The 14,592-nt window shown below is 40.8% G+C and overlaps 1 pseudogene; it reads left to right on the top strand.

Annotated features, from left to right (window-relative positions):
• The first annotated feature begins 1,212 nt into the window (after positions 1-1,212).
• Positions 1,213-6,511, top strand: LOC127768630 (protein DGS1, mitochondrial-like; annotated as a pseudogene).
• The last annotated feature ends 8,081 nt before the right edge of the window (positions 6,512-14,592 follow it).

Below are 14,592 nucleotides of genomic sequence, written 5' to 3'. Positions count from 1 at the left end.
ATGAAGGGAGTTAGCATCTGGCAAGGAAGACGGCGCCAACGACAGTGAAGAGAGGAAGATGATGGCGGCGGGAAGGACAACACCCTCAAGCTTCCAGATCTGCATTGTCCTCTCCTACGTCCTAAATCGGGTGCCAAGCAAATGAGGGAAGGCGGTGACGGGACGCGTTGACTCCCCTGGTTAGCCTCGCCGAATCCGCTCGTTCCCGCGTCAGCATGACTCCGAGCAAGCGATGCCTTTCGGTAGAGCGAGTGATAGGTGCAGCAGCAGCAGGGCCTTCCTTCACCGTGCTAGGGATAAGTGGTGAGCTACCGGATTTCGATTCAACTTAGAGTATCTCTTTTACAGTTTCTTATTCGAATTTCCTTTTTCAGAGTTTTGGTTGTTTCTTCCACGGCTCAAGATTGTTTGTGTTCTCTAGATTGAATTTTCACTGAAAAACTTTGAACGCTAGGAGACCAGGAGAGGATTCACACTCTTCCGTAGTGGATCAGAGATGAGAGGAGGAGCATGTCGTCCCATCTACTCCATGCCATCCCCTCTCACAATAGATGGAGCATGTCTTACATGGCTTGGGAGGACGAGCTCCAGAAATATATTATATATGTTCTTCTTTCTTATCTCTCTCTTTAATCGATTCGGTTTTAACATGGCAATTGATCTGTTGGCACTAGTATCGATCAATTTGTATCTTTTTTTTTTGTCTAATATCTATCAATTTTTATCCCTTTTTATCTGATATCTGAGTTAGTTTCACTTTCTGTTTCTTGTCTCGCTTGAGGGGACGTCACAGACTCCTCTTCCATTGCTCACTGTCTCGCTAGGTTGCCTGCCGAACAAGGCTCTCTTTTGTCAACTTTCTCTGTCTTTTATTCCCGTTACAACTCACAGCCTCTTTGTTAGCCTCTTTCTTAAAAGACAAGAAAAGGATGGGAGTACATATGTATAGGAGATCCGTTTGGATTGCGATCTGTGGCCGAGTTGTACTTGTACGTGGCCACGGAAACTGGTACCGGTACCGAGCTTCAACCTATATAATCTGAACGTGCATACCTCAATCCGTTTCAAAATTGAATCTAACCATATGATATGACATAACGTAGCCTAGATTGATTTATTTTCAGACGGAGAAAGTATATACTCCTATATTACACAATTGACTACAGGAAGATCAATCTAGTTGTACTTGTACAGTCTTCGGTTCTATCCTCTATGGGCCTTCCTAGCTCCGGCGGCCCGGCCCACAACGCGAGCCTTGGACCTGCTCGCACAAGGACCTCCTCCCTCTTCGCCCGCCGCGCCGGCGACCCCTCCGCCGCCATCGCCGGCTTCCAGCGCCGCCTCTACGGAGGCCACCGGCGCCCCGATGTCCCTCTCGCCGGCGGCAGTCTCGCCGATAGCTACGCCGAGTGAGAAACCCCCTCCGAAAATTATATGTTAGCGAATTTATTTGATTGATCGATCTATCTGTTTATATGTGGCATTGATGTGATGATCAGGCCTTGATGAGATTAGGGCCTTTATATATTAATTAATCTGTTTCTGTGGCATCGATGCCTTTTCTTTTTTCTTTTTAATTATTATGTTATTTGCAGGCGTAGGGTTGAGATTCCCAAAAGTTTCGTCATACTAGAAGATATTCTGCAACACACCCTGTCTAATATGCACAGTATCCAGGAAAGCATACTGTTCTGGCAGTCCAATGCTCTGGTATTTTTACGCCGCAAACCCTTTCTTTTCCTAGACTCCCAGTATTTAGATATGATTCTTGCATTTATCTATCTGCCATTTACCTATACTTGGAATTGTTTCTCTTTTCTTTTCAGAGAACAAATTCGCAGAAAGCGTATTTTATGATCTTTCAAAGAGGTCCAAGGGCCTTTGTTGCAACAACATGTCAAACGCTGGCTAAACTTCAGAACAAAGGGAGTCCAGTCCAGGGCCTTTTGGACTCTGCATCTTCTATGTTCTCAACAAAACTTGCCATCCTAACAAGGATGCAACACTGCTTGGCTTCTTTTCTTGCTGAGGTTTGTTTACTAAAATACCAATATTAAAAAGCTTTTTTCAAAGTCCTGGTCTCTTCCCAAAAACTGAGGCATGGTCAGCTTCAAAGCCAGCTGTTGGTATGGCATATATGAACTTAAATTCTACCTTTGCTTTTTTCCATAGGTTTACAATGAAACTGACAAACGCAGAAGTGTATTAATTAGAAGATCAGAACAATCGCTGCATAGTCTCTTCGTTGCTCTGAATAACATCTTCTCCAATTTGGAGGTAGAACTTAGAAATGCTGGTGAGGTATGAAATGTTTTTTTCTTTTTAACTTAATTCGAGATTCTAGGTGTAAATCTTTCTTTGTTGTTTTCTAATATGGTCTCGGTTTTTCTTTTCCAGCCGGGGGCTGTATTAGCGAATCATGATAATAACTCATTCGAACTCTTCCAAAGATTGCCAGAAGCTGATGTTCAGAGTTCAGCTGCTATAAGTTTGATCTATGAAAACCTTCAGAAGTTAGATATTTTTCTTTCCTCTCAGGTTTGCAACTCCCCCCCTACTACACTTCCACACGTGATTTTTTTTTCACTTGTCAGCCTCACAGTTCCCAGATTACTGTTACCTGTATTTTAATTGGGACATTAAGGCTGTGTTCATTTGGATTAATATGATTATTTCAAGCAACTTTCCTATAGTTTTTTTTGTTGCAAAAAGTATATTATTTAACAGTTTGAGAAGTGTGTGCACGGAAAATAAGAAAGCCAAAGTTGGTAAGGGGGAGAAATGAACGCACCCTAAGGATTCAATGTTGTACCCAAGTTTTTTTTGGCTACTAGTTTGTGCTTTCAGTCGAAACTCAAAAAAGTATTTTTAGGCATATGCAAGTAAACCAAAAACTGTTCCATACATGAATGGTTTCAAATGAGAAATCAGTGCTACTGCTAATTATTCTAAAGTATCAAAAACATTTTTGGGTGATTACGGAAAATCTCCCACTTGAGGCATCAAAATCAACTAATTAATCATGTGGATAATTGACAAAGTGTTAAATCTTGTACATCAATATCAGATTTAGTAGTCTAGCAATCCTTTTTACATAATTCACCTATTTATTTTATTTTTTATGTTAGAAAACTATATGTGGGTCTTGTACTCTTGTTCATCTCACAAAAGTAGATATTCCGGTGCAGTTCTTAGAAGATATCTATATGTTGCTTATAATTTCATTATGCTAAGAAATGTGTTGCTTATTTATCTGAATTCTGAAGCAAGTAATTTTATGCAATGATAGCTTTCAAGCCATAAAAAGCCGAGAAAAATGACCAAATATTGGTTACCCTACACATTTGGAGCATTGGGCCTTCTGCATTTACCCTATGGCTTTTACGCCACAGTAGCTTGATGGGAAGTTCTGACATTGACAACTGGCTTCATGGTGCTAAAAAGTTGCTGGTTTGGTGTTGGGATGAGAATGTTCAGAAACCAGTAAGATACTCTATCTATATTCTATTCTTTTATTTATTTTGTGCACAATGGTAGTGCAAATTACTCCCTTTGTTTTTAAATATTCAAACTTTCAAAGGTTTAACTGGATCTTGTCCAAAAATCAAGTGTTTGTGACCGGAGAGAGTGGTTGGTTGGATTCGCAGTCAGTTACTCCCTTCGTTTTTTTGATAAATGACGATCAAACGTTTGTCCAAAAATCAATAGCGCCGTGTATTAAAAAACGGAGGGAGTAACTGATTGTGAATCCAACTACTCTCTCCGGTAACCAATACTTGATGTTTTTTGGACAAGATCTGGTCAAACCTTGAAACCTTTTAAAATAGTAATTAGTTTTAAAACATAAGATTGATTTGTGTAGATTTGTCTTCAAAAGTATTTTCACAATCACAGCTCTAAATTTCTAAAAATAAATTGTGTCTAAGTCACACCTCGAAGACCATGAAAGAAAAATGTCAATGTCATGCACTTTTTACTGAAAGTAAAAAAAAAGATCATTCTCTAGTTATCTCAAACGGTTCATTTAATTTTCATGTGTAACCACTAAATTTTGGAAGTGTTGCTACAACAAGCTCGTCCAAGTTTCCATATATTTATCCACTATCAAGATGAACATAATGATCTGTATAGTTGTTCGAATTTGGAAATTAGTACTTTCTGTTGTGTCACTGACCGCACGCATGACACGTTTTTTCTATTATGGATCTTTAGGTCAGTTCTATAAGGTATCTCACCAATACACTCCAGCAAAGCAAAGGTGTAACAGGAAAACAATATATCCAATTCCCTGAAGATACATTAAGCAAATGCAGGAACATATCGTCTTCTCTCTGCGAAAGGTAATACCTGGTTTACATTTGAGTTTCTGATTGAAAATAAAATAATAAAATGTTCCCTTAAGGGGTTATGAGAAATCCCTATGCAGGGGCGGATCCAGGATCAAAAAAATTGGGGGGACTCAATTACACAGTTTCTTCAACCTCCAGCCATCTAGGGACCTTTAGATTACCATTCATGGTGAAAAAATTAAAGGAGGTGCTCAGGGGGTATCCATGGGTCTTCTGGGTGTAGGGAGTCCCCCCTGCACCCACGTTGGATCCGCCCCTGTCCCTATGTGTAATGGCATATTAATACATAAGACTTGAAAAGGTTTTCTGGTGGTCAATAGAGTCCCTGGTAGTCACTTTGTGGTCAATAGAGTCCCATTTCTAGAATTGGTTATCTTTATAGAAGTTAAATTTCAAAATCGATTCAACTCAATATTTAAAGTAGAAAATTTCCAAATGGACTTGATGTCAATATTTGCCGAAAATCAATTCAAAATCAATCTTTCTTTGTCGTGCATAGCAATTTGCAGTTTCATCTTGTAGAATTCTTATTTGACATTACAGTTTTGAGTTATTTGAGAACCTGTTTGAACCATTGAGTGTCATGGTTGCTGAATCCACTTTCTAATAATGTACACAAGGCAGTTAGGGATAGACCTTTATAGCGTCTCTCGTATCGTACGTCCATGAAGCTATATGTCAAATTTTGATCCAAATAATGTCACTATCTAATCACTAATTAGGATGGCATTCAATTGCAATACCATCTGCCGGAGAATAATTATGATATGTACACGTTATTTAGCTATTCCGAATTACTCTATTTTGGGTGATCCTCGAACAATTGTTTTCTCTATCGTGCTCAATTGAAAATGTGAGTATGTTTGATCATTCAGCTATATTCTATGCATATTAAGTGCAGGTATGAGATGGAACCAGGATCTCCTGAAGAATTAGCATGTCTCATGATTAATCAGGTTATTTTCCTTCCTTGTGTACATATATTTGCATTTAATAAATTCAGGTCGCTTTTTTCTCACCAACTTTGAAATTTCAGACTAAGAAGTTTTTATGGGATTTTAAAGAGTAAGTTAAACTATTCATGTCTGACAAATATATATTGGTAAAAACACACAGAAAACTCTTATCTAGTATAAGTATTCACCAGCTGAGTTTGTTGGATTGTTCTTGCACAGGGTAATGCCGGAATTAGAACATGTTCTTAGGGTACAGCAGGTTACTCTTGCATTTGGTCGATGGCTTCTTCTGCCGGTACTTCTAAAGCCAGCAAGGGTTGTCCATGTACGTTTATTCCAATGTTTACCTTCTTCTCAATATCACTTGCCTAAGTAGTGTATTATCTCCGTCCCAAAATAAACTAACCTAGACGACGATGTAACATATCATAGTCTAGCTATCTATATTTACTGTTTTAGGATGTATCATATTATCTTTGAGATTTGTTTATTTTGAGACAGGCCTCAGTATGTTCTACTCTATTATCTGTGTGCCGGGCATCTGTTGTGAAAGAAGTACAAGTGTTACCAGGCTTAACATATAACTGTTGACCTCTGATTATCTATACAACAGGGTCAGGTTACACAGAGAAGAGGTAGAATTGCACATCTTAAGCGATGTCAGCTTCTCTCTAGAGTACAGGAAATGCTTGCAGAGTTTCAGTACTGTATGGACAAGGGAATGGTAATTTATCTATATCTAAAATTAGTCTATTAAGATCCAGAATTTATATTATAACTACGATTATTCCCTGAGGATCTACTTTATTTCCTTTACAGAAGGAAGAGGCACAATGTTCGCTTGGACTATTATTGTACAGCATTTATAGATTTTACAGAGGTGTTGAGTCGAGTTCAAAAGAAACAGGCGAGTGGATATAGTAAGTCGCAAGTGATCTTGACTAAATATTTAAAATATTCCTTTCTATCCTTAATTGCCTAGGAACCCTTACTATCCTGGATTCAAATGTTTTTTATTGCAGTATGAAGGAACACATTTTCTGTCTGGCAGACCCTCAATTGGGCGTGGCAATCAAGCGGGACATTCTTTCGAGTCTACGGAATTATAAATGCTTATCACCACCATCGAGTTTGTATGGATTTTAGTCGAGCATATATTTATGGTAACTATTAGGAATAAATAAGATCGTTATTCCCCTTTTAATTTTTGGCTTCTCATATGAAATTACATTGACGACTAACGTGTCTAAACCGGTGAAAAAGAACAGCCCCTAAGGGTCACTCCATTACAAAAAATTTCTATAGAAGATTTTTTAAAAAAGTCAAATAAATCAATTGTCGATAAGTCTGTCTTCTGTCTATTCTTCTTCAAACTTTCTGTCAAATCAAACCCCTGTCAATCCTCCAGGACCCAAACAACTCACTTTTCGCCCATGAATCATTTGTGTCAATGGATTGGTTTGATCAAAAACTTGAGATAAGGGATATGTACCAAAGAAGGTCTCGTAAGTAGTTATTAATAAAATCGAGGTTGAAGTTGGAGTTACCAAAGTTTGTGGAGTCGGTTTTGATTGATGTATCAATACTCTATAATGGGTGTCCCGATATTGGTGTTGTTCGGGCTATGCAGCGGAAAAAGAGATTATGTATTCTCGCTGGAATCAATCACACATTCTGCCCCTAAAGCGCCAGATTCAGACAGAACAAGAGGGAAAGACTCGGCCGACTCGCCCAGGGCTCGAGGGCGAGCCATACGAGAGTGAGTCGAATTCTGTTTACGTTCTCCGTTTGGTTTGGGCCCCTCTTGATCTTTTGCGTATAAGGGAGGGGGGGCTTCATCGGGGGGCTCGCGTAGTTTGTTACGTCAACTCCAAAAGGATTATAAGGTTTAACCGGTAAAGCTTATGAGAGAAGTTCGAACCTGGGACAAGATTTTATTGTCTCGTTCGAGAACTTCTTTATGCAAGAAATGGGCTACCCGTGTCGACCAGTACCCTTTTTACTCGGTATAGTACCCACTCGGAGAACATGAGAGTATGTTCCCCCGCCCTCTTCTAGACTTTATACACTTGTAAAAATATATTCGACAGTGGTGGATCATAGCTCAAAGAACCTATTCCAGTGAACTTGACTACCATTGGAAATGTCGGTGCCGTATTTCTTTTTCTTGTTTGGATAGCTTTTGAGAATTCTCTTACCGAGGAAGGCACAAACCTTTTGAAGTAGTGGAATTGCCAACCCTATCTTACTTTTGTTTTGGGAATGCTGATTCATTTTCCCCTTTTCTATACTACTCATTCCATTCTCTTTGTCTTCAATGAGAAGGAGAACTTCGTATTTGGTACCACCACACTAGATCTAGTCTACTCATATTTGTTCGACGAGGTCGTCCCGATCAGTCCCAGCGCACGCACCCTGTAGTTGTCGGCCTTTAGAACTTTTTGAAAGAGATGGATGTCTGGGATCGATTTCAACTCAGAGATTGCCTACTGGCCATGAGGCTTATGAGGCCTGCGGAGGAGGTGGAGGGAAACGTATGAGATGAGGGATTTGGACTTGCTACACTTACCAGATGTGAGGTAGTTAAATGCTTTCCTTCCATTGCAGATATCCATATTGCTATAGTGTCTATAAATTATCATATAGAAAGAAGCTAAGGGGATTCTACAAGATGTTCTGAAGTGTCGATATACGACGAACAGGAATCTATTCTACAAGATGTTTGAATGTGTGAGTATCCTTGTGTGGATCAGCCCGAAGGCTGTCGATTTTAAAAGATGAAGACAAGGAAGAGCCATTCTTCATACATAGGAGCGAGTGGTCGAAATGGAAAGCGGACAACCGGAATTCAGTACAACTATAGGGTTCAGTTCCTCTCATGTTTACGCTAGGGGATGATTCTACTCGTTCATCGACTTCCCCCGCATGGAGCAGCATAGATCTAAATTTAGGAGGATTATCCAGATCGTAGTACTCTAAAGCACAATTCTTCTTGGAGGAGGGTTGGTTTGCCCAGGTGACTGATCCTACCATAATATACTCCCGCCAATTCTATTGCACTGGCAACCGAAGTTGAACATACATACGACGATCTTCATGCGTGAAGGGACGGGAGGAAAGAAAGGGCGGTAGATGATAATGCGAAAGGGCGCCGCGTCTGGGCGGGCAGGCTGAATGGATAAGCGAAGAACAGGTTAGAGACTTGAACTTCATCAGACAAGAAGGCGTTGGTTGTGGTTTGATTCCCAGAGCTAGATGGGATATGCCACTGGATATTTTTCCAGAAGGAAATTGTCCAGCGAAAGCGAAGCGACGTTGGCTCCATATCGGGAATAAAAAAGTATGGAACTTTCTTTGATTGCAAAATCATGAAAATGGCTCAGTTCAAGGGGAGTCGTAACGGGTATACCATGCACACCCCCTTTCCAAGGGTAGTAGTAGATAGGTTGAGCTAACTCTTTCGCTATAATCTTCTATCTCGCATTGCTACGTGCTCGAAACAACCAATTCGCTCGTATAGCTAACGCAACCTATAGAGTTTGGGGAGTGCTGCTATTCTTTCCAAATGGTCTCTGAGTGCGGTCTGTCAATTCCTGTTCTAGACATCTGAGGAGAGGGGGAAGAAGAGTAGACTTACTACTTTTGCAAATCAAAGAAAGAATTTAAACAGACATGGCACTCGAGCGGGACACTGCAGTCTACTTCTTGGTTTTCCAAAGGTCCGGAGGAGCAGAAGAGTTTCTAGTCGAGAAGGGTCGGGCATTAGCAAATCCTTCAATCCCATATTCGAGGGCTAAACCACTACTTGAATGAACAAAGCAAGCAACAGTTTTGTTTTTCAACCGAGACGAAAGGCGGGCAAGCGGGCGCCACACTCCCCTATAACCTTCTTGCACTCCACTCCGGTATATCTTTACTCTACACTCCTCTACAAGATAGAGATCTACGTTTAGCTGTGGAAGGGATCACGGAGATATGTGCTCTAACGACTCAACCCTTTTTTGACTAGGGAACGGGAGAATTCCCACTACCGCTGGCAGGCCAGCCGGGCCATGAGCGCGGTGGGAACGGGCTTTCCAAAAAGCGAGCCCCGGCCCGGGTCAGCATAGAATGGGGGGGGGGGGGATCCTTCACAAAAGGCGAAATGGATATGAAAAAAAGATTGATTGAACTTTCCGACGGACTCATGGGATGACTAAACGATTGAATGGGATTCGTTTGGGCAACGGAATCAAGTGCTGGTCCCCTTTTCTCTCTTATTGAATTAACTAATTCATTTACTTTTGACTTTTGTTGGATTTTTGGATATTTTTTTGGTGTTGATTTGGCATTATTCAACAAGAATAAAAGAAAATTTTCGATAAATTCCTTTTTTTTTAATTATGAGAACCAATCCTACTACTTCTCATCCCATCAGACGAAGACAAACTTGCATTTGTTGAATAAAGAAAAGAAGAGTTCGATGTAGGAGGAGCGAGCCTCCCCCAGAGCTTTCGGCAGCCATACTTTCTTCACAAAACTTTATGATAAAGATGGACTCTCTTTCACCGCAACTTGCCCGCCCTAACAGATGGAATTGATTCACGATCAGCCTCCTTCGGACCCGGTAGCTACAGCCCGTAAGCAAAACAAGATTTGGTCTCGTACGCTTGCTAAGCAAGTTCCCTCTCTTTTTAATTTTTAACTGATAGCCCTCTCGTTACTTGAAAGGAAATGGAATGCATCTTCGATGCCTAAGCTTGAGTGAGCGCATCGCAACTGTGCCGATTTCTTTCTTTTGTTGCCGTACTTGGTAGGCTCCTTGTCCCCTTGATTTTTCAAGGAACTCATTTTTTTACTGGCTCCCTTTCCTCCCTATGCTCCCCCGGTGCAGGCCCACCACGCTTCGCGCCTGCGGCGTTTTCGCCAGACGGCACGGCGTCGGCCTTCATAAAGCAACCGAATTAAATCCTCCTTTATTTTGAATTCTGTTTCAAAATAAGAAAGAATCATTTCTTGTTCCATAACTCTGTGTACACTCCGTGTTGATAATTTGAGACCTAATGGACACATCATACATAAGAACCCGTTGTCGAGATTCCATCAATATCTTGCTTGGCAGCTTCATAAACTTCGTCGTCCTTATATCAGAAGGAGTTTTGTCAAATGAAATGCTGGACAATCTACATGAGTGAAAGGATGTAGCATTAGACTCTTTCGAGCAGAAGGAGAAGACAGACCTTTATGTATGACTCTGGTACCGGCATGATACCAAATTATGGGCTTTGTGTAAATGGCTTCATGCTGGTATGGGGTATTACCCTATTTTACTCAAAATACTGTGACTTGTAGCTCAGTCCAAAAGCCTGCTGCTTATGGTACTGCTAGTCTGTTATGTACAAGTATCTTACCGACGAAAAATGAGAGATAACATGCTTTAGTCTGGTTCCTATAGGCCGTGGTCAATGAGAACTTATAATCGGGGACAGATAAACTGAAAAAATAGCAATAGCTATCGATACTATATTAAACCAAAAGCAAATGAACTCAAGGGGCACAAATGAGAGTGAGACATTGTATTGTGTCTATGTTGCGATTGGACAAAAATGCTCGACTGTGGCACAATTAGTTCAATAATGCGATGGGCGAACGACGGGAATTGAACCCGCGCATGGTGGATTCACAATCCACTGCCTTGATCCACTTGGCTACATCCGCCCCTTATCCAGCTAAAGGATTTTCTCTTTTTTTCATTCATCATTATTCTATTTATTCTGACCTCCATACTTCGATCGAGATATTGGACATCGAATGCCACTCTTTAAAATGGAAAAATAACTCAGTTCATTCTTGACTTTCGGCTTGTAGCTTTGCTACGCAACCTCGCATTCGAAATTAGTACTTACTTGGAAAGCAGGGACATTAGTATATGGTAGTCAGCTCTGAATTGTTCTCTGTGTAGAATGCCTATTGGTTTTTCACGAAACAGTATTATATGTGGACAGTACATAGGTATCAAGAAAGAGGGCTAGCTCTGTTTGAATAGTTACCAGCCAAGAAAAGACTACTAAAAAATCTGCTACTTCGTTTCCAAGCAAGCAAAGCGCCGCTACTTATTTCTTTCTCACTCACTACTTTTTTCTATTTTCTTTTGTCTATCGAAACAGCCTAGGATTCAATTTGATTTATCCTAGTGGTGACAGCTTATGCTTCATTTCCTTCGAATTCTTCTTTCGATATGCCTTTGTTGAAGGTCGTTCGAGCTTTTCCTGGGAGTATGGCATGGGTTACATACTTCAGCGCCGTAGCGCCTGGTATGAGCCTCGTGGAGAAGCAATGGCTAGTCCACTTGATCTCAAACCTCAGATAGCGACACAAGAAGACATCAAAACCATAGTAGCATTGCGAATGATAAGAAGAAAAAAGGATGAGTTTGGGATTGCAGCCATGCTTCACTTTGATGAACGAAAGAAAGAGTCTGGACTCACTAGAACTCTCTCTCTGGTTGCAGTTCCCTACTAGCTTTCCCAAACTTCACTAGTGAAAGACTTGAAGAAGGAAGCATTATGAAGGGGAGTACTCTTCTTCTACTGAAGTCAGATATTGCACTAGAAATGGAATAGAGGAGGAAGAGGTGACTGTTAGGTAGGCAGTAGTAGCGCATGCTGGAAAGCTAGTCAAGGGAGCTTTGATTGGTTAGGTCAACTATTCAGAAACAATATCATCGATTGAGATAAATTGACCTATAAGAATGTATGTATTTTTTTCATAAAAAGATCTTTTACCACCTAAGAAGATGTGGGTACTTTTTTGCTGGCATACATACTCCCAACTACTTTCCTGAATCTCATTTTTTGGTAGTACGAAGGGGGAATTGGCCCAAAAATTGGATAGGGGTAAAGACGCAGCTGGGGGCCGGCGGCTTATTCAAGTGCCGCAAGCTCTGATAGTGAGACAACAAAGGAAAGAATCTTCAGGCTATTCGCTTCCCTCTTTCAGTGTAGCTGGTCCATTCGAGGGCTATTGGACCCTTCTCCACGAATTTGTTCGCGAACACGTTTGTACCTACGTCGGGATACATGATCGCTAGAAGAGGGTTATACAAAAGAGAGGGACCTGAGTAATTCCTTTACAGGTCATCGCTGAGAAAGCATCATGCATCCACATAAACCATACAGTGAGGCCTTTTCTTTATGAAAGTTGGCTAGTGACCCTATGAGTCCGTTCTTTCAAGCATCAAGTTTTTTCTTCTAATTTCTACTATTTCTTCCAGGATCAAAAATATTTTACTTGGTTGAGCTTTGTCAATAGATTGGCAGTGAAATAGAAACTTTTCTATGGTGAATTATTAGAGAATAACTATATAAAATAAAAAATATCTCTTTGAGATTTCCCCGCTGGCGCTCGCTCAATCCGTTCACCAGGGTTCCTTTCCTTTCCTTTACGGTCGAGCTACTTCTCGTTCATCATCAAGTGGTTTCAAAAAGAATTGGAAAAGGGATGACGCAAGAGCAGCGGAAGGTAACTTAGCAACATCAGTCATTTCTTATAGAAAGGAAGGAAATGATCTCTCTTCTGTCTAGACGAAAGATCTCATTTTTGCTACCGCTCCCCCTCTTATGAGTCTCTGTCAACCGTTGTTTAGTAGCTTTCAACGCGAGTTCAGTCATTCTCTTATATACTGAAAAGTACGAACTGACTTAAAGCACGAACATGAAGGAGAATTCGAAACATCTTGAATCTTCTCAGAGAGCTTGAGAGTGAAATGAGTGGGCCGGCCAAAGAAGACCACTATGGAAGTGAAAGGGGAGGGCAAGAGCGGTTCGAAGGTCAATGAAATGGGTTCAGTTCCCTTGTCAAATAGGGGCCCCGACCCAAGTGATAGCTCTCTTGGCGAAGAATGAATAGTAGGGACAGCAGGTAAAGCAGTTGGGACGGCCTGTGAAGCTTTCGCCCTTGCTTGTCTTGTCCCAAAGCCAACTCTTTCTTTTACGCATGCAGGAAAAGAAAGGTTGGAAAAAGGGGAACTAAGAAAAGTGAAAGGCCAGGCTTGTAGCTAAGAAATATACTTAATAACACGACCCCCTTACTAAGTTTGCCTCACAGTTTTGTTATGATAAATCACTCGTGGGTTTGAGATATTTCATAAGTAGTGGCCAACTACCACACCTAATTGGTGTTATGATTGGTTAAGATGAATGAGAATACAACCAAATAAAGGTTGTTAATCCACCTTCAATAGGGAAAGAATGACAGGATATAATAATATTGCGGAGTCCCTAAATCGCAGGGAAGCACTAAGAAACAACATGCCATTTGAAGCACTCGGATGCCCAACCACAGCTATCACAATCACTCGAATCCGGTGAAGAAAAGTACCTTCATAGCGTAGGAGGGAGAGATTGTTTTCATTTCGATTTTATGGCCTGGCAGAAATGCGTGTCCCTATCTAGTGACATCGTTGAGAGGGAGGCAGTGTTCAGCTTCTCACGGGGATAGAAAAGGAGATTGCGTACTCCTTCTAAGACATGAACTCGGAAAAGAGATTGAATGGCAAGTGAACTAATTCCTGAAAGTCGTCGTGATTGGATCAATCAGACTCCCCCATAGGAAATGCCAAGGGGCGCCCTTTATCATCGCCCATTTCTTCCTCGTCTGCTGCTGCCTTAAGTGCGTAAAGTAGGCTCAGCTTCTTTGGTTTCTAAATATCTTGTAGTAGTCGAAGGTAGTCCAGTCCGCTTGTTAGATTGAATTGAATCTTATATAACCTACGTAGCTAAAGAAAAAATCATAATAGTCTAAGTGGACCTCTCAAAGGTATAAATAAGTATACATTAGTCTTACTGGTTCGGTCTTTTTCTTTTTTTTGTTATAGCCTGCTTGTTTGGTTTGCTAGTTCCTGGAAAGACAACCCTTGCTTTGATTGAAGGAAGTGAGCGGACAATACTGTTCCTCCGGTCCGTGGTTCGACCTCCCGTAGTGGTCCTTGCTTTTCTTTTTGAAAGCTCCATCAAAAGCAAATGCTTCGGTCTTCTTTTACAAGAAAGGTACTATCTCCATATTTGTGTTGATATATGTTGATGACATCATTGTTGCTAGTTCTTGTGAAAAAGCAACTTCGGCATTACTTCAAGATTTGAAAGAAGAATTTGCCCTTAAGGATCTTGATGCGTTGCACTATTTCTTGGGCATAGAAGTTAATAAAGTTCATGATGGAATTATCTTGACTCAAGAGAAGTATGCTACTGATCTGTTAAAACGTGTCGGCATGCATGGCTGCAAGGAGATCAATACACCGTTATCAACAA

This window comes from Oryza glaberrima, chromosome 3 (assembly GCF_000147395.1).
Source record: "Oryza glaberrima chromosome 3, OglaRS2, whole genome shotgun sequence".
NCBI classification, from domain to species: Eukaryota; Viridiplantae; Streptophyta; class Magnoliopsida; order Poales; family Poaceae; genus Oryza; species Oryza glaberrima.
This window is presented reverse-complemented; position numbering and strand designations above follow the sequence as displayed.